The 7,024-nt window shown below is 46.8% G+C and overlaps 1 long non-coding RNA gene across 1 annotated transcript; it reads right to left on the bottom strand.

The window, feature by feature from the left end:
* Nucleotides 1-1,182: 1,182 nt before the first annotated feature.
* LOC122694743 lies at nt 1,183-5,747 on the bottom strand. Its single transcript, XR_006341228.1, has 4 exons — nt 5,687-5,747; nt 5,077-5,216; nt 2,207-2,300; nt 1,183-1,750 (listed from the first exon to the last, which is right to left on the bottom strand). It is a non-coding gene; the product is annotated as an uncharacterized LOC122694743 (long non-coding RNA).
* Between the last annotated feature and the right edge of the window lie 1,277 nt (nt 5,748-7,024).

Below are 7,024 nucleotides of genomic sequence, written 5' to 3' on the forward strand. Positions count from 1 at the left end.
CTAATTAGAATGGAACAAATCCAAAAACGCTGCGCAAAACATTCTGTTGGCAAGCTGTGATAAAACACACACTCTCATAGTTTTCTAGTGGGTAAAAAATTGCATAGCAACTGCTGTGGAGGGGAATTTGGTGGTGGGGGGGAACTAAATATGCAGTTTCCCTTTGACTTATCAAACCACTTCTAGGAATCAACTCCTAAGATGTATGTCCACAAATACTAAAACACTGCAAGTGCTGGGTTATCTACTGCGGTACTGTTATTACAGCAGAAGATTAAAAGTAGCCCCAATATTGATCAGTAGAAAGCTTATTGAACACATTATGCTCTATCCCCATGGTAGAATATGTGGCTTTATGGAGAGGCAACCATGTAAAAGAAGAACTTCCCTGGTGGGCCAGTGGTTAAGAATCCACCTGCCGATGCAGGGGACACAGGTTCAGTGTCTGATTTGGGAAGATTACACATTCTGCAGAGCAACGAAACCCGAGAGCAGGAACTACTGAGCCCATGTGCTGCAAGGAGAGGAGACAGTGCCCTGCAACTAGAGCAGGGCCCCCCTTGCCGCAGCTAGAGAAAGCCCACACACAGCAGTGAAGACCCAACACAGCCAAAAGTAATTTTTTAATGAGTTAAAAAAATATTAGAATGAACTCTATAAGCTGAGATGGAGACATTTCTAGGATATATTGTCTGTGAAAAAAGAAAGGTCTAGAACATTGTATACAGAATTCTAACTTTTCGTGTAAGAAAGCAGATATAAGAATATCTATATATATTTGCTCATTTTTGCAAAAAGAAACCTAAGAAAGATAAACCAGAAACTAAGAAAACAATTCCCCACACTCCACAGAGTATGAATGGAAACCATGAGTTATGCCTTCTTACATAGTTCTGACTTTTAAACCAAGCCAATGACTTATTCAAAAATAATTTTTAAGAAAAAGGAAGGAAAAAGGCAATTCCTAAAATCAAATTTATGAAAGTACAAATAAATCCAATGCATATCAAATTAATAACCACACTTAGAAAAGAATAATTCCTGTCAATTTTGAAACATACTCTGTACATTCTTCATGAGATGTATTCAAAGCATACAGAGAAGTATTAATTGGGAACCTTTCCCAGCAGGTTAATTATTAGTTGCAATCTGGGTTAAAACTGGAAACAGCTGTATGTTTTTAGATAATGCAAATGACTAAATAAATATATTCATCTTACAAGAACCAAGATTTTCACCCTAAGAGGAAAAAAAAAAAAAAGATGTGAGTGTAAAATAAAAGAAGGTAAGAAAACCCCCATGTTAATTTGAACTGGACCTGTTCATCTGAATCAATTTGAGTATCTGAAAGAACGACCTTATTGAAATACCAACATATTGAATAAGAAATAATCTGTGAGTCCTAAGGTGAGACAGGGTTGGGCCGGGTGGGGCAGCAAGGAAGAAAAGTTCTTCCTCTTTAAAGAAGAATGCCGGTCATATATGTAGACAGAATGAGAGACAGAGGCACATTATCACCTTGCCACTGCTAATAAAATAAATGATCCAGGCAAGGATCATCAGTGATGCTAAAACCACTGGGGGAAAGGGTTTTAGGGAAGAAGACAGTCACTGTTTTCACCAGGCGAGGAAGCAGCACCAGTAACACTGGGTAGTTGGCCGGCCTGCAACAAGGAGATGCAGGATACGCTACCCTGGGAACGGACCTGCCGGAGGTCTCACCTGTGTCCATTCGAGCCTCTGTCCACAACTGCAGAAAGTAGAGACAGAAACAAGTGAGTGACACCATGAAGAAGCAGTCAGTCAAGTCCAGAAAGTAGGATTCTGTAAGGACTGGCCTAGATAGTTCAAAGTGAATCAAATTTTTTTAGAAATGTGTTTTAGTGGAAAAGAGACATCAGAGATAGAACCGAATGTAACACATGGGCCTTGGTTAGATCCTAGAATGGAAAAGAGAACAGAAGGGAGGGAAGGGAGAAAGAACAAACCTGAAGAGGGGACAAACTGAGAACATCCGAACATAAACTGGATGCTAGGAGTTACTTAAGGAATTACTGCTATTTTGCTTAGGTGTGAAAATGTGATTTTGGCTATGCAGAAAAAAAATGATCTTATTTCTAGATATTTCATGCTGAAATATTTAGGGAGATAGAATCTTACACAGGAACTTCAAATGGTTCAGCCAAAAAAAGAAATGTATACTCACAGGTAAAGCAAATATGGCAAAGATGTAACAATACTGGTCCAGTGGTCTGATATTGGGTAAGAATCCAGTGGTGGTCCAGTGGGTAAGATTCCGCCTGCCAACACAGGGGACATGAGTTCAATCCCAGGTCCAGGAAGATTCCACACGCCACAGAGCAACTAAAGCCCATGCTTAGCCACCAAGTCCACACACCCTAGAACCTGTGCTCTACAATGGCAGAAGCCACCCCCACAAGAAGCCCGCACACTGCAATGAAGACCAGACTCCCCCTTTGCCACAACTAGACAAAGCCTGTGCACAGCAACAAAGACCCAGCGCAACCAGATAAATAAACTAAATTTTTAAAGTAACAATAGGTTCGCTCTAAGGAAAGGGTAAATCTGCATTCTCTGAGTTTGAAAATGTTCAAATAAAAAGTGAGGAGAGCTCGATCCACCATCTTTCCATGCCGCCAGAATGGTGCGCATGAATGTCCTGGCTGATGCTCTCTAGTATCAACAGTGCCGAAAAGAGAGACAAACAGCAGGTCCTTTTAGGCCGTACTCCAAAGTCATCGTCAGGTTTCCAACTGTGATGATGAAGCATGGTTACACTGGCGAATTTGAAATCATTGATGATCACTCACAGGGCTGGGAAAATTGTTGTGAACCTCACAGGCAGGCCAAATAAGTGTGGAGTGATCAGCCCCAGATTTGATGTGCAACTCAAAGATCTAGAAAAATGGCAGAATAACCTGCTCCCATCCTATCAATTTGGTTTCATTGTACTGACAACCTCAGCTGGCATCATGGACCATGAAGAAGCAAGACAAAAATGCACAGGAGGGAAAATCCTTGGATTCTTTTTCTAGGGATGTAAGTGAAAGTGAAGTCACTCAGTCGTGTCCGACTCTTTGTGACCCCATGGACTGTAGCCTACCATGTTCCTCTGTCCATGGGATTTTCCAGACAAGAGTACTGGAGTGGGTTGCCATTTCCTTCTCCAGAGGATCCTCCCGACCCAGGGAATTGAACCCCAGTCTCCTGCATTGTAGGGAAATGGTTTACCATCCGAGCCACCAGGGAAGCCTGGGGATGTAAGACATACAAATAAAATGCCTCAGAGGTGGGAAAAAAAAAATAGCAAGGGGAGAATGTAAAAACCAACAAGAAAAGGACCCAGCCTTGCCCCTGCTCCTGCTCCTGCTAAGTCACTTCAGTCGTGTCTGACTCTGTGCGACCCCATCCCTGGGATTCCCCTGCCCCAGACCAACCAAATGTCTAGGCTTGAGTACCATCTGTGAGGTTCCCCCATCTAGCACACCCCAGATTCTAATGAAAACCTGCATGTGAGTACTAACCATTCAGAGTTCCAGGGGTAGGGGAAAGAATCTAGAGTGATAGAAATTTGAAGTGAAGAGATGGATCTGAGAGCACACAGATATTCCCCGAACAGTGACTAAAAAGAGCAAGAATAGGATGCAGAGCCAGCAGGTGTGGGTGTGTGTGTTGAGGGAGGGGTGGCCCTGGAGGGAATGAGGAGCCTCTCAAAGAACAGTGACTGGAGCTGCAGCCAGGGGCCCAGGCATGCTCAAACACTTCTCATGAAGTAGCTGGTCTAGCTGAGGTTTCTTAACCCAGACCCTATTAAGTCAGAATCTCTGGGGGCTGGACTTGGGCATGTGGGCTTCCTAAGGCTCTCCAGGTCATGCTGAGGAAGGCCTCTGGGTAGGAACTACTGTCAAATCAAGTTCTTCAGCTGCTTCCAGCCCTGACGGACCTGATTCCTAAATCTGGGAGGGCTGGGCGGCCCCACCCCTAACTGACCAGCTGTTTCCTTAGGAGGTGACACCCTTTCCCCAGGGAATCCAGAAGCCCTGGGGAAAAGCAGGTGGCAGGGTTGTCCTCCTCCACAGGCCCCAATGTTGTATCTAGACCCTAACACCTGTGGGGAATGGGGAGGGGAGGTGTGGGTGCAGGACAAAACACTAGGAGTTTCAGTCAAACATCTTAGCTTCCTGGGTGGGCGTGCGGGGGGTGGGGGGCGGGCAGGTAAGAGGAGCGAGTCAGACAGCCTCGACCTGAGACTTTGGCTCATCTTTTCTCCTCACCGGGCCTCAGTCCCCTCATCCGAGAAACGGGTCTCTCTGATTTCCTAGGTCCCCAAGCTCCCCTCCTTTCTCTGATTTTACCATTCTCATTAAAAGGAAGCATGGACATGCCCTAAGAAGAATGAGGTGGGCTCTGATGTGTCACAGTATTCATTCTACCTTCATAGTAAGGCGGGCAGGAGGCATGTGATGCCGGGCACACCCCACTGGGTAGCCACCCCACAGTGGTAGCCCCTGGCCAGTGCTGTCTCCCTGCGAGACTGCCCTTGTGAAGCAGGCACCGACTTCCCGACTACAGGGAAAGGCAGAGAAGTAATTGCCACTATTTCTTCTTAACAGATTCTGACTTTGTTTACAAATGTCCACTTCCACCAGAGGAGAAAACTAAATTCTGTCACTTCACGGTAACTGAGTGGATTCCAGAAATGTTCTATTGTTTGGGAAATGGTCCATTCAGGATGCTGCCCCCTTCTCCTTCTGGTATCCCCAAACCTGCCCTCCACATGGTGGGGGGCACCTTAAGTTTCATTCTGGGGGTGGGGGAGGAGCTCTGATCTACAGTCGCCATTGTCTGGCAGGGGTCACCGCAGGGAAGGGGCCCTGTCCCTGCTCCTTCAGTCCCCATGGCCTCCAGACTTCAGGTCAACTGACACACTCTCCAGCTCCCACCCAAAACAGAGGCCCCCACGGATGTGCCCGGGCCTGTGCCAGGCAGCCAGAGCCAAGTGGTGAACCAGACGGACCCGAAACAGACAGTGCAACTGAGGGATGAATTCCATACCTTTGACCTTTGTGGGCTGGCTTGTGCTGAAAGAGGAGCTGCAGGGAGCTCAGGAAGGAGCTGGGCGAGGCAGGAGGCCTCCCATCTCTGGCACTTCAGGGACACCTTTGTCAGCTTCAGTGCAAAACTTCAGCCCTCACCTGTTGTGCACAAGAAACTCAGCTGCAGGGAGCATCCCATGGTTTGTGTGAATCTCAGGGACATGGGAGGGGGAGGGGGACATCACCTTCCTCCATGTTACCGCCTCTCCTTCCAGATTCCCCTCACCACCCTCCAGCCTGGGAGCCTGAGCTCCTCCTCTCTTGGCTGTGCTGAGGAGCTTGCTCAATGTCTCAGACCTGGACACAAGCCCACCTGGGGCCTTGCCCCCCACCCGCCCCACCCAGGAGGGTTAGTAAACGTCCTTCCAGGCAGTTTCAAGACATCTCACACATATCCCTACCCCCTCACCAGTAACACTACCTCCATTCCAGGGCATTCTCACCCACACCCATCTGTCCCTTATACCCGCTCCAGGTGGGGCTGTAAGGGCCACCACCCAGCCCTCTGGCAGCAAAAGTCAGCTTCCCCCTGCCTTGACCCTCCTGTCACCATGTCACCCATCGGTCACCTCATCCATTCCCTGACGGGGCCTAAGGGAGGCCCTTCCCTCCCTAGTTTCTCTTCCCAAAGTGCGAAAGCTTTCTCATCCCTGGGAGGGGCCTGGGCTGTGGACTCTGTGGAAACATGAGTCAGGCCAGGGATCATCCCCCGAGCAGAACAGTTAACTCTAGAAAAACAAGCTGTGGGCTCTTCAGGAAACCAGGAATGACAATGAGTGAAGAGTTAACATAGAAATGATTTGGGGGACTTCCCTGGTGGTCCAGTGGTTAAGAATCCACCTACCAACGCAGGGGACACAGGTTTGAACCCTGGTCCAGGAAGATCCCACATGCTGCGGGGCCCATGTGCCACAACCACTGAGCCTGCTTGCTGCAACTACTGAAGCCCGAGCACCCCGAGAGCCCGTGCTCTGCAACAAGAGAAGCCACCGCAGTGAAAAGCCTGCAGACTGCAGCTAGAGAGTAGCCCCTGCTCTCTGCAACCAGAGAAAGCCCGCCGCAGTAATGAAGGCCCAGCACAGCCAGAAAAATTATTTTAAAAAAATGATTTGCCCCAGCCAGAGCTTGTGGGAAAATGCTCCCTTCCCCAATGTTTTCTTCTGATTGTAAAATTAATATTCATACAAAAATTTAAATTAAGGAAATAGTAGATGAAGGCAAATCATAACCTCCCACTCAGAGCTTAGTCACTAATGTTATATACTGCTTCCAAACATTGTATTTGTCTTTTCAAAATAAAAAGGTGTGACTTTTATGTATTTTTATTAAAGCAACACATGCTCACTGTAAAACCAAAATTCTATCATGCAGAAATGTAATTGCAACCACCTTTGCTTTTATTTGACAGACTGTGGACATCCTTCCTTGTCAGGGACTTTAGATTCATATCATCATTTTTTAAAATTATTTATTTGGCTGTGCTGGGTCTTGGGGGCAGTATGTGGGATCTAGTTCCCTGACCAGGGATGGAACCCAGGCCCTCTGCATTGGGAGCACAGGGTCTTAAGCCACTGAACCACCAGGGATGTCCTCATATCATTTTCAATAGGGCCACACAATTCCATTATGCAGAGGTATCATAATTTAACAAAGCTCACCTTTGAAAATATCATAGTGAGGAACACCTTACCTCTTCGAACATTTATCTGGTTATTTCTTTAGGATAAACTTCCAAAAATAGGATTACTGAATCTAATGCTTTTGGCACATATAGACATAGTAATCTGAAAGACTATATCCATTTACAGTCCCCCACTCCCACTGTGGCGGGCTCACTTCCCGTCTTCGCCAGCTCTGGGTATCATCACTCATTCGGGCCAGTTTTATAAGTGAACACAGTGACTCAC

The sequence above is a fragment of the Cervus elaphus genome, chromosome 5 (genome assembly GCF_910594005.1).
Source record: "Cervus elaphus chromosome 5, mCerEla1.1, whole genome shotgun sequence".
Lineage (NCBI taxonomy): Eukaryota > Metazoa > Chordata > Mammalia > Artiodactyla > Cervidae > Cervus > Cervus elaphus.